Raw genomic sequence first — 13,123 nt, 5'->3', positions numbered from 1 at the left:
CCACCCCCATTCCTTAGGGAGGGTGAGGCCTCCCATGGGGGATAATCAAGTCTGCCACATCATTTAGGGTAGGACCTAGGCCCTCCCTTGTGTATCTAGGGTGATAGAGTATCCATCCATAGGGGATGGGCTCCAAAAGCCCATTCATGCACTAGGGATAAATATTGCTTCCACAGCCAGCGGCCCCATAAACTGTTCAAAGCCCCCAATTGACACCCACTTTCAGGGGGTCTGGTTTGGTATTATGTAAGTTCCCTAGCTGTCAGTATGGAGTCTGTGAGCTCCCACTTGCTCAGGTCAGGTGTTTCTGTGGGTTTCCCAGCATAGTCTTGACCCCTTTGGTCATCACTCACCTCTCTCTACAACTGGATTCTAAGAGATTGGCTCAGTTCTTAGCTGTGAATCTCTGCTTCTGCTTCCATCGGCTACTGGACAAAGGCTCTATGATGGCACTTAAGGCAGTCATCAATCTCAATATAGGGAAAGGGCATTTAAGATAGCCTTTCCAATATTGTTTAGATTGTTAGTTGGGATCATCCTTGTGCATTCTTGGAAATTTCCTTAGTGCCAGGTTTCTTGTTAAGCCCGTAACTGCTCCCTCTATTAAGGTATCTCTTTTTTTCCTTTTCTGTTCTTCCCCCAACTCAACCTTCCGGATCCCTCATATTCGTCTCCCACTTACTCCTCTCCCCTCCTCTTTCTCCCTCCTCCCCCCTTCTCCCTCCATGCTCCAAATTTACTCAAGAGATCTTGTCTCTTTCCCCCTTTGGGGAGGTTCCGTGTATATCCTCCTTTTTCCTGGCATCTCTGGGGTTGTGGATTATAGTCTGGTTAGCTTTTTCTCTATGTTTAATAGGCACTTATGAGTGAGTGCTTTCCGTGTTTGTCTTTCTGTGTCTAGGTTACCTCACCCAGGATAATTTCTTCTAGTTCCATCCATTTGTAATGACAACATCGTGATGAATTCACTATTGAATGAGGCAGTAAAGGAGCAAGAGGTGGCCAGTGATGCTGTCTGTCTTCTTGAAGTCCTTTGAGTTTGGTCATTGACCAGTGCCTGCTTCATCCCTTAGTTCTGAACCTTTATTTGTGTAGGATGCCACTATGTGGTTTGCTTGGAGGAGGAGTGTCTGTCCGTGGATTATAAGCTGTGATGTGACAATAGCAATATTGTAGAGAGACGTGTATGAGTGAGAGATCAGAGGGGAAAGCTCCACCTCTGCTGTGCCCAAACTGATCCCAACAGTATTCCCAAACAGTCTGTCTTGACCTTTTTCTATAGCCACTTGTGTGGCCGGCTCAGCGCAATAAACATTGTTGGGGGAGGCTCCTTTTCTTCATTTTATGATCCAACTCCCATTCTCAAACCCCATCTCTTTTAAAATTGTTTTAAAAGAAACTATATTTATATCACTTTCCCTCTCCATTTCGTGTCTCCATACTCCCCAGGGTTTACTTCCTTCATCTTTCTGATATCGTCTTAAGTGATAGCTTCTTTTTCATTGATTATTTATGTTATGTGTGTGCATATTTATATACATATACGTGTATATACACACATGCATGTGCACTACTGAATCCATTGTTATTTTTGTGTATATAAATACATATATCTCACAAAAGGAATACAGAAATCCTTCTCTGTAGTTCTCTGTGATTCATTCTCTCTGTCATTAGTAGGTCAGACATGGTTTTAGGATTTCAATAGTCACTAGTGTGGTTGTTTCACAGGAATTGGCTCCCACAAACTCATCAGGAGTGGTACTATGAAGATGGAGGTCTCTATCCCACTTGGTCCTGCAGCCGTTTTCCCCCAAACAAACACACAAAGACATATTAAGTATAAAAATTTTGGCTGATGGCTAGGGCTTCTTATTGACTAGTTCTTTCTTAATTATTAACCAATTTCTATTAATCTAAGTATTCTCATGTGCTCTTGGATTACCCACTAATGCCCCGGCATGCTACTCCTTCTGCCTCAACATGATGTCTCTTTTCTGCCTTCCTCTCCCCAGCCTTCCCCTGGTCTCATAACCCGGCCTATGCTTTCTGCCTGGCTATTGGCCAATCAGTGTTTTATTCATCAACCAATAAGATAAACACACACACACACACACACACACACACACACACACATCCCCCATCAGCACTATTATGAGGTGTAGCTTTGTAGGAGTAGGTATGGCCTTACTGTAGGAAGTGTGACTCTGTGTGAGTAGGCTTTGATGTCTCATATATGTTCAAGCCACTTCCCTCCCTTGTAACAACTTTTCTGGTTCTTTCCCTCCCCTCATTTCTTCTTCCAAGTCATATGTCTTTCCCCTCTTTCCCCAACTCTTTCTGTTACTTTCCTTCCCCTCTCATGGTCAGTTTCCAAATTCATGACCTATAACTTCCTGATCTAATAGGGTTTTAAAAATCTATTATCTGCTTTTATTCTAAGTTCCTTTGTCTCTTTTTACACATCTCATTAATTGATCTCTCTTTTTTCCCCCCAAGACGGGGTTTCTCTGTGGCTTTGGGGGCTGTCCTGGAACTTGCTCTTGTAGACCAGGCTGGTCTCGAACTCACAGAGATCCACCTGCCTCTGCCTCCTGAGTCCTGGGATTAAGGCGTGCGCCACCACTGCCCAGCTAATTGATCTCTCTTTTAATAGGACAGAATGTTCCATTAATGTATTTGTTTTCCTTGAGCCAGTGTCTATGATGATCTATCTTTCATGTCCCTCTCAGCCTGTGTACAGCTCAGGTATGACCTGTCATCTGCCTCCATATCTTTCTTTGAAATATCAATATCTGATATTATCTCTGCATCTGTACTTTCCATTTAGGCTTAGGACTATTTGCAGTTCCACCCACCCAACACATTTCTTGCTAGTTATTTACTCAGCCCTTTCTATGTCTGATTCTCTATCTCTCAGCTCTGTTGGGTCCCAGCCCCCATGGGCTCTCTGTGAGTTTCTTGTCAGTTAATAACCACAGGTGCATCCTGTGTTCTAGACCTGGCTTTCAGCCCCAGCCTTGCCCCACTACACCTGGGAAAACACAAGCTCTTCTTCCATGAGCTCTTCCATCTGGAGTTTTCCCACTGTGCTGTAAGTGTATATAAGGCTGCTCTCTCTCTCTCTGGAAAATGGCAGACGAATAAATATGGAAAGATGCACATAGCACAAGTGGCCAGACATGTCTGCTTTTAACTAAATCTCCAGGCTTTCCCTTGGACGCCACAAATGGAGGTTCCATCGAGATTGAGAAAGACAGGGAGCCCTGAGAGATAGCCCTCAGAAGGCTGGCCCAAAATTAAGGTTTATGAGGGTGGATTGGTGCCTCAACTCCTCAGAGAGTTGGATTGAAATAGAGAAGCACTGTCTCAAAAAGAAACTGCATTAATGGAATTGTTATGAAAAGTAAAAGTAATAGAAAAACAGAAAATGAAAAGCAAAGTTTTAAAAAGAAACTAAAAAGTAAAAAATACACAGTTTTGAAAAAGAAAATGAAATGTAAAGTTTCAAAGAGAAAATGAAAAGCAAAAAATACACAGAGTCCGGATAATCTATGCTATTGCATACATTTGCTTTAAATTGTTCATTTGTAAGGAGAGAGTAAAAGCTGCTAACAGATACTTGATTATAAACGCTGCTGAATTAATCCAACTTATGTATTTTAAAAATGCTTTGACTTTTAAAATTAAATATAAGGGCAGGTTACTTAGGAAAAGAATTTCTGCTTTGGTTTGCACAGAAAATGAAAAGCTGTACATTCCTTTCAGACTAACATGGTTTGATGAAGCAAGACCCCCTGAAGTAAGGGCCACGTGATCCAACATTGAAGACACCTGGGACAATTCAGCCACACCAAAAAGTCAGGATTTCTGGGTTTTCTTAGGATCCCCACGGTATTTCAGCGTCCCCAATCAGCAGGAAGTAGTTTGGAAAGAACAATGCCTATATTCCCAAATATTGTTTATGAGTGTATATTTTCATTTAAATGTGGTTGGTTATAAATGGCAATGACTGGGAATATTTGCCAGATGTTAAAGAGAAGTGAGTTAACTTTGAGAGTAAAATGTACATAGTTAGAGATAAGAGACAGAGAATTATTAGCCTGATGATTGTATATTTACTTGGGTATATTTTAATAGCCAGGAGAGCTGAAGTAAAGCAAAAAGCAAGTACAGAAAATTTTACAGTTTAAAAGTTTTGGGAGGATCCTTTCCTTTTGCAGAAGCCACCACCACAGGTGTATCAGAGCTGCCCTGGGGCTTGGGGAAATGTAGGTGTGACCACGCATACATTCAGGACAATAGGAAATACCTGCCCCTGAACTGGTTAGTAATGTAATAGAGACCAGAGACCTACTGAGGAGTGGCTGGATGAAAAATAATACACAGGGCAGAGTGATTGGCATGAGTGTGGAGAGAGTTACTGAGTATCTGGATGGAGAGTCTTCACCTCCTTCATTTTAAACTGGGAATACAGAGAGGCAAAAAGCCAGTGGGAAACTTCTGCATTAGCTAAGAGGTTTGAAAGATTTAGTGGAATCACTCTCACAGGAGATAGGAAATTTGCAGGTTTCCTCAGATCAGAGAAATGTTCCTTTGTCTGTGAAAGCAACCGGCATGGGTCAGCCTAAGGAACAGACACTCTTGGATTTATGGCAGGCAGCCTCAGTAGGTCAGATGTCTCCAATGCAAGCTAATATTAGACAAGCAGTGGGTAGAAAGAGATGCCCAGGGATTTCAGACATTTCCTATAGAGGGGCATAGAGATACTCAGAGAAACATCAGCAAGATGCAGATGCCGGTGCCGTTTATCCTAAGGAACTAAGGACGGCTTATGTTCATGATAGATCAACAGTGGTTTTTCACCCAGACGCTGATCGGGAATATTGCTGTAGAAGCCTTACCCCATGGAATTTGGACGCAGATAGCTAAGGCCTACCAGTCATGGGGGAGACGATTTTTTATAGAGAGCAGGCAGGGACCTAGGGAATTATTTCAGAATTTGTCTCTAGTCCAATGCAGACGTTATCCAAAATTTAGAGACACAGGTGTTGAACCTTTGATTGTGAAACAGCTAGCTTATGAGAATGTTAATACAACATGCCAGGCTGCGCCAAGGCCTCACAAGAAGAAGGCTGACATAGATGAGTTTGTTAAGATTTGTTTGGATATCAAACTGACTTACACTCAGGGATTAGTCATGGCAGCTGCCTTGCAGGAACTTCAGTTAAAAATACGTTATGACTACAGACAAAGCAAGGAATAAAGAGGAAGAAAGGCACAGAGCCTTCTAGAGGTTGCTTTGGATGTAGTCCGGGAGGGCACCGGGTCAGACAGAGTCCCAACAGAAGAGGAAATAGGGAATCAGGCTTATGCCCGAGATTCAGGACAGAAAGGCTAGCCACGGATGATATACAGCTGCCCAGAGGGCAAAATGCAAGGAAGGACAAGGCCAAAACCTAAGAAACTTGCAGCCTGGCGAGCTCCTACCATGGCTGACACCCAGCAAAGTGTATAGAAAATACTATTACTACAGCTAATCAAAAACTGTTTTTAAGACCTTGTGGAAAAAGAAAGGCAACATAGAAAAATTTGCATTTGTTCTAATTTTGGATGTTCCTAATTCAAGGATTGGTTATAGCTGCCGTGTTACAAGAGATTTCAATGAAAGGAGTTTCATTTCAACAAACTGATCATAGCCTAGACCAAAGAAGTGATGAGAGATGTGTGCGTGCTCTGTGTGTATTGTGTGGCCTCACTGCTATGTATGGAATGTGATTATGAATGCCTGAATGTTGACAAAAGGAATTGCTTAGTTGCCTTGGATAAGACTAAAGGGATACTTAAATTGCTTCGGATAGAGTTAAAAGGCTACCAAAATTGCTTTAAACATAGTTAAAAAGAGCATCCAATCAATCAGTTTCCAGCTCATAGACTGTTACAATGTATTCTAATGCATCCTTTTATATTCCCCAAAATTGCAAAAAGCAGTTCTATAAAAAATGCTATGTTAGTTTTTACTGATGGTTCTTCTAATAAAAGAACAGCTTATGTTATTGATGGAAAAAAATATGTAGTCACTATGTCTTTAAGGCTCTTTAGGTGATAGAGACAGTTCTGTGCATAGGAACCCGTAATGAGCAGCTTAAAATATTATTTGAACAAATGCAAAATGTTATTCACCTAAGAAAATTGCCATGTTTCATGGATCACATTGGAAGCCCATTCAGGCCTTTCCTTGCCTACTGACTAAAGGGACCAAGTCAACGGGCTGATTGGCAAAGTGGTCCATTTGTCTCAGATAGAGAATACTCTGTGGTCTCATAACTTTCATCACCAAAACAACAAAAGTTTAAGAAAACAATTTAACTTAACTAGAGAAACTTCTCGCCAAATCGTCAAACAATGCAAAGTGTGCCCACAGTATCTACCTGTGCATAATTTAGGAGTGAACCCTTGAAACCTACTTCCTAATCAGTTATAGCCGATGGATGTTACTCATATTACAGAATCTGGCAAGTTAAAGTATGTGCACCAGGCACTTGATAGGTATTCAGGTTTCTAAACATATTGTTGAAAATGTCTTGTTTACATGGGAGTTACAAAAATGCTAAAAACAGACAATGGGTCTGGATAGTCTAGTAAGGCATTTCAGCTATTTTGTACTCAGTAGAAAATTGATCACAGGGCAGATGTTCCTTGTAATCCTAGGGGAGCCTGCTCATAGCTCCTTGAAAATGTAACTTCATAAGTTAAAAAAAGGGGGGATTGTTACGATAAATCTTTCCGCCAAAAGCCGCCTGAGCCCCATCGCCACGTGTGAGCTTTATGCTAGCCGCCCGCCCGAGTTAGGCCCAAATTAATACACAGAGTCTTGTATTAGGTTCAAAGCTGCTTGGCCAATGACTAGGATTCTCATCTGCTAGCTCAGTCTTAAATATCATGAATCTATATATTTTATAAGACTTATCTTATCGGACACCTTAATGGCGTCCCTCCTTGCCGGTGGATCACATCTTGCTGCTGGAGCAGGAGCGGAGGGGAAAAGAGGGCCCTTCCTGTTTCTCCTTCACTTAAATATGAGTCTCCTTGCTATGTCACTTCCTGCCTGGATCACCACTTCTCTACTACATTTCCCAGAATCCTCTTTGACTCCTAGTCCTGCCTAACTTGCCGTTACATTGGCCAAACAGTATTTTATTTAACAATCAATAAGATAAACATACATAGTACATTCCCCATCAGGGGATAATGTCCCCCGTCTCCACATAATACATTAGACAGTGGAGAAGACTCCAACCTGCTCTAATTTGGGGTCGAGGGCACGTTTGTGTCTTCTTGATGGCTGCTAGAACTTTTGGTCAGATGCATGGAGCAGAGAAAAACTGGACCTGAGACCGTGGAAGCCTGCCCAAGCCAGTTCGAGTGAGACCCGATGAACCAGTGTTCCTGACTCTTAATGTCATCGAATCTACAGCTTTGAGAAAAAGGAAGCTGTGGGTTCCAGAGTTCCAGTTTCTCAACAGGCGGGTCATCTTACAAGTTGATGGACAAAAAAAAAAAGAGAGACTTTGGCATACTGTTTGGGTGATTGCCGCTATTGCTGTTGCTGCTACAGCAGCCACTGTATCTGGGATTGCCATGTCACAGTCTGTAATTATAGCAAGCACAGTGGATACACTGCCAGGGGAAGTAACAGAGGCTCTTAGCACTCAGAGCTCCATAAATAGCTCAGTCCAGGTAGGAAGTTTAAATCTTAATAAGTTATACCCATCAATTGGCAATCAAATTATTAGGATAAATGAGACCCAGGTTTCTCCGTCCTCTGGAGAGGTCCTCCTTAGGGTATTGCAGATGGCAGGCCTATTAGTCAAAGTATGGGCTGGGTCCTTATCTCTTGGCCTTGTTATCATATTCTTCATTTGGCTAAGGCGCCTCAGCGCTCAATAAGCCTAGGTTCAATTTGTCACTTGATGACCCCAGAGAATCCTTCAGCTCAACTGTAGGTTGAGCCTGCAGAAAAATTAGGCAGCCAATGACGGGTGAGACCAAGGGGATACCAGCCAATCTAAGACAGACCTCGGGACTCCTGCCTACCCATTCAATTTCAGCACTTAAACTCAGTTCAGACACATGACATATTTGGCTTTTCTGTCAGGCTTCTTATAGAAAAAGAAGGCAAATAAAGTTCTAAAATGTCGAGGTCTCTGAATGTTTGTGGAAGTTCTTCATTCTGTCTGATTCATACCAAGCTCACTGAGTTGCATCCTTTTGTTTAAAAAAACTTACTTTACATTCCAATCTCAGTTCCCTCTTGCTCATGTCCTCCCATGCCTCCCACTAAGCCCCAACCCACCCTCATCCACTCCCCAGGGAGGGTGAGACCTTTTACCGGGAATCATCAAATCTGTCACATCATTTTGGGCAGGGTCTAGGCCCTGTCCCATGTATCTAGGCTGAGAGAGTATCCCTTCATAGGGAATGGGCTCCCAAAGTCCATTCATGCACTAGGGATAAATACTGGATCCACTGCCAGAGGCCCCATAGACTGCCCAGGCCCCCCCAACTGACAACTACCTTCAGGGGGCCTGGTTCAGGTCTATTATGGTTACCCTTCTGTGAGCTCCCATTTACTCAGGTCAGCTGTTTCTGTGGGTTTCCTCAGCATGGTCTTGACCCCTTTGCTCATCACTCTTCCCTTTCTACAACTGGATTCCAGTTCAGCTCAGTGCTTAGCTGTGAATCTCTTCTTCTTTCACAAGCTCCTGGGTGAAGGCTCTAGGATGGCATTTAAGGTAATCATCAATCTCATTATACAGGAAGGGTATTTAAGGTAGCTTCTCCACTATTAATTAGATTCTTAGTTGGGGTTCATCCTTGTGGATCATTGGACATTTCCCTAGTGCCAGATTTCTCTTTAAACCTATAATGGCTTCCTGTAATGAGGTTCCTCTTTTTTTGCTTTCGTCTATCCTTTCCTAGACTCAATCTTCCTGATCCCTCATATTCTCCTCCCAGTCCCCTTCTCCCCTCCTCTTTATTCTGCCTCCCTCTCTTACCCCTGTGCTCACAATTTGCTCAGCACATCTTGTAGCCTTCTGATTCTTGGGAGGGTCCATGTATGTCTTTCTTAGGGTCCTTCTTGTTTCTTAGCTTCTCTGGGGTTGTGGATTATAGACAGGCAATCCTTTTATCTACGTCTAATATCCACTTCTGAATGAGCACATACCACGTCTATCTTTCTGTGACTGGGTTACCTCACTCAGGATGGTTTCTCCTAATTCTATCCATTTGCCTACAAATTTCAAGATTTCATTGTTTTTTTCTGCTGCTGAGTACTCCATTGTGTAAATGTACCACATTTTCTTTATCCATTCTTTGGTTGTGAGGCATCTAGGTTGCTTCTAGGCTCTGGCTATTGCAAACAATGCTGCCATGAACATAGTTGAACAGATGTCCTTGTTGTATGAATGTGCATCCTTTGGGTATGTGCCTAAGAGTGGAATTGCCGGATCTTGTGGTAGACTGATTCCCATTTTCCTGAGGAACCACCATACTGATTTCCACAGTGGCTGTACAAGTTGGCACTCCCACCAGCAGTGGAGGGGTGTTCCACTTTCTCCACATCCTCTCCAGCATAAACTGTCATTCGTGTTTTTGATTTTAGCCATTCTGACAGGAGTAAGATGGTATCTCAGAGTTGTTTTGATTTGCATTTCCCTGATGGCTAAGGATGTTGAACCCTTTCTTATGTGTCTTTCAGCCATTTTAGATTCCTTTAGTAAGAATTCTCAATTTAGTTATACACCCCAGTTTTTAATGGAATCATTTGATGTTTTGGTGGCTAGCTTCTTGAGATATTTGTATTTTGAAAATCAACCCTCTGTCAGATATGGGGATGGTGAAGAGCCTTTCCCATTCTGTGGGCTGCTGTTTTGTCTTGTTGGCTGTGTTGTTGTGGCTGTGTTTGGGTCCCACTCGCACAACTGGGACCCTTGCATGGTTACAGAAAAAGGCTGGTTCAGGAGCCATATCCTCCACCACGAGGTGTCCTCAGTAAAATCTCTCACATATTTTCTGGGGAGTTTACTCTATACTACGTTTCCATTTCACCTCCCCCAAATGCTCCAAATTCTACTTGTTTTTCATGTACTCTCTGCCTTCATCACATTCCCACCCTTTCCCTTCTGTTCAAATTCTCACCTTCCCCCACCCTCCAGTATACTCTATTCTATTTGCCCTTTCTAGGGAGATCCATGCATTCCCTCTAAAACCCTCCTTGTTTCTTAGCCTCTCTGGCTGTCTGGATTGTAGCATGATTATCATTTACTTAACAGCTAATATCCACTTGGGAGTACACACCTTGTTTGTCTGTCTGTGTCTGTATACCCTCTCTCAGGATGATATTTTTTCTAGTTCTGTCTCTTTAACTGCCAATTTCATGATGCCATGTTTTACTACTTAATAATTCTCTATTGAATAAATATACAACATTCTCTTAATCCATTCTTCAGTTTAGGGACATGTAGGTAGTTTATCATTTTTGGCTCTTTTGAATAAAGCCACTATGAACATAGTCAAGCAATTATCCTTTTGGTAGGATGGAATGTCCTTTGAGTATATGCCCAAAAGTGGGATATATATATATATATATATATATATATATATATATATATATATATATATCTGTATATCTATATTTCTATTGCTATATCTGTGTCTTGAGATAGATTGACTCTAAATTTTCTGAGGAACCACCATATTAATTTCCTGGCTGTACACATTTTCATGCCCATAAACAATGGAAGAGTGTTCTCCTTGCTCCACATTCTTGCCAGCCTTGAGCTGTCACTTATGTTACTGATCTTAGCTATTCTTTTTTTTTTCTGTTTTTAAAATCGTTTTACTCTGTTCACAAGTCACATTTAAATGGGCAGAACTTCTTCCATTACAGACAGACTTGGCGTGCAAAGAAAAACAAATGTAGAGCTGCGACCACAATGACACAACAGTGGCTGCATAGCCCCACGGTTTGCAGGTGGGTAGGAACAAAGGCTGTTGTTGAAAGCTGGGTTGGCTGAAACCACGAATGCTTGTAAGTGCCAGTGAAGCTACTGTCGATAGAATCCCAAGACCCTTTCACAGAGGAAATGATGTAAGTTACTGGGCAAGTTTTACACATCTCATTCAACTGTGATGAGCGGTTGCTGAAACACAATGCAGGAGAAACAGTCTGATAAATCTTACAGCCAGGGAATTCGTATGCCAAAATAAACAGCCACACATACCGAACCTACACACTGGGTTAACACGGAGCTGGTGCTGGGTCTGAGGGAGCAAAGGGGCCGCTACTCGAACAGCAGGTCCCGGCCCTTCTCCTCAGCCAGCAGGCTGGCAGGCTCCATCACTTCTCCAGCTGCTCCCCGGTACTCCAACTCCTTCTCGAATTTTTCCTTGATAATCTTTTCCTTCTCCCGTATTTTCTTTAACCTACAGAATTCTTCTCTCTCTCTCTCATCCAGCTCTGTGACAATATAGGCAAGGGTGCGTTCAATCCGGGGAATGATACCATGTCCAATGGCATTTACACGCCTGTTCGTTGTCTTAATGGCTTCATCCAGAGTAACAAAGGAAGTCTGCAGTGATGATAGTTCCACTGCTTTGGCATAATTTCTCTTCAGTCTGGCCAGCTGTTTCTCACCTCTGGCTAAACCAGTCAATTCATAGATGTCCTTCATGGTAATGTTCAAACACTGGTAGGGTAACACCTGCTACATTATCTATCTTTGCTCGGATCTTCACTCGTGCTTTATTTACATTTTGGATAACTGTGGTGCTGAAGTCGCCTGCTGTGAACTTGGCCTCAGCCAATGAGAAGGCGGCTTCTCTCATCATTTTACCCACCAGCATTTTAGCCTCTATTATCTTCTTCAGGATCTGTCGAAAGCGAAGAGTTAAGGCATCAGATTTTTTTCTTGAGGAGGTTTTAACCAGTCTGTGCTCCTTTCAACCCAGCTTTCATGATGGTCTGTACCATTCGCGACGGGAAGATTTCAGTCCTGTCTTTGCCCGACATCCTGACGGTGACTGTCCGGCTCGGGCCCCCAGCCGGGCAATTGTGACTGCAACACCGCCAGAACTCGATCTTAGCTATTCTTACAAGAATAAGTTTGAATCTCAATGTAGCTTTCATTTTCATTTCCCTGATTCCTAAGGATGTCGAACATTTAAGTGTTCCTCAGCCAACTGAGATTCTCTCTTGAGAATCCTCTGTTTAGATCTGCAACCCAATTTTAATTGGAAATCCACTTCTTTTAAATTTTCCAATTTGTGAAGTACAGGTTTTTAAAGTATGTCCTTGTGATTCTCTGGGTTGACTCAACGTCTGTTGTCATACCCCTGTATACATTCCAATTTTGCTAATTTAGATGTTCTTTCTCTGCATCTTAGTTAATTTGTGTAAGTGTCAATCTTGCTAATTTTCTCAAAGAACCAACTCTTTGTTTCATGGATTCTTCATATTTATTTATTTTTTATTGTATTAATTTCAGCCCTGAGTTTGATTATTTCGTGCCACTGGTCCTTTTAGGTGTGTGGTTGCTTGTTTTTATTTTTTTCTAGAGCTTTCCTGTGTGCTGCTAAGTTCCTTGTATATTACCTTGAAAATATACTTAGGTACTTAGTGCTATGATCTTGCCTCTTAGACCAGCTTTCAGTATGTCACACAAATTTGGGTTGTCTATTATATACATCACTGCCATATTTTATCTATCTGCCATATAATGTTTGTCATCAATCAATATTTATAACATTTTTCTATCTACTCTTATGTCTTGTATTTGCTTCCGTTCCTGCCTCTAGTTTCCCTCCTTGACTTCCCTTGTTGGACTGTGACCTCAGACATATAAGGCATATAATCCTAAGAACCCATGATCTTCAATTATCTTTTGGTCATGGGGTTTTATCACAGCATTGGAAACGGTATCTAAGATTGTTAGTCTGGACATAGGTAATGTGACTTTTTCTCAGAAGATCTGAGCAAACATCTGTTGATCCCAGAAAGGTTGTTAATGACAGATGTAGTAAGTGATCTATTATCATCTACTTTTACTGACCTGGTGAG

The 13,123-nt window shown here is 42.0% G+C and overlaps 1 pseudogene; it reads right to left on the bottom strand.

Annotated features, from left to right (window-relative positions):
• Positions 1-11,348: 11,348 nt before the first annotated feature.
• Positions 11,349-12,076, bottom strand: LOC100766447 (annotated as a pseudogene).
• Between the last annotated feature and the right edge of the window lie 1,047 nt (positions 12,077-13,123).

This window comes from Cricetulus griseus, chromosome 9 (assembly GCF_003668045.3).
Source record: "Cricetulus griseus strain 17A/GY chromosome 9, alternate assembly CriGri-PICRH-1.0, whole genome shotgun sequence".
Classification (NCBI taxonomy): domain Eukaryota; kingdom Metazoa; phylum Chordata; class Mammalia; order Rodentia; family Cricetidae; genus Cricetulus; species Cricetulus griseus.
This window is presented reverse-complemented; position numbering and strand designations above follow the sequence as displayed.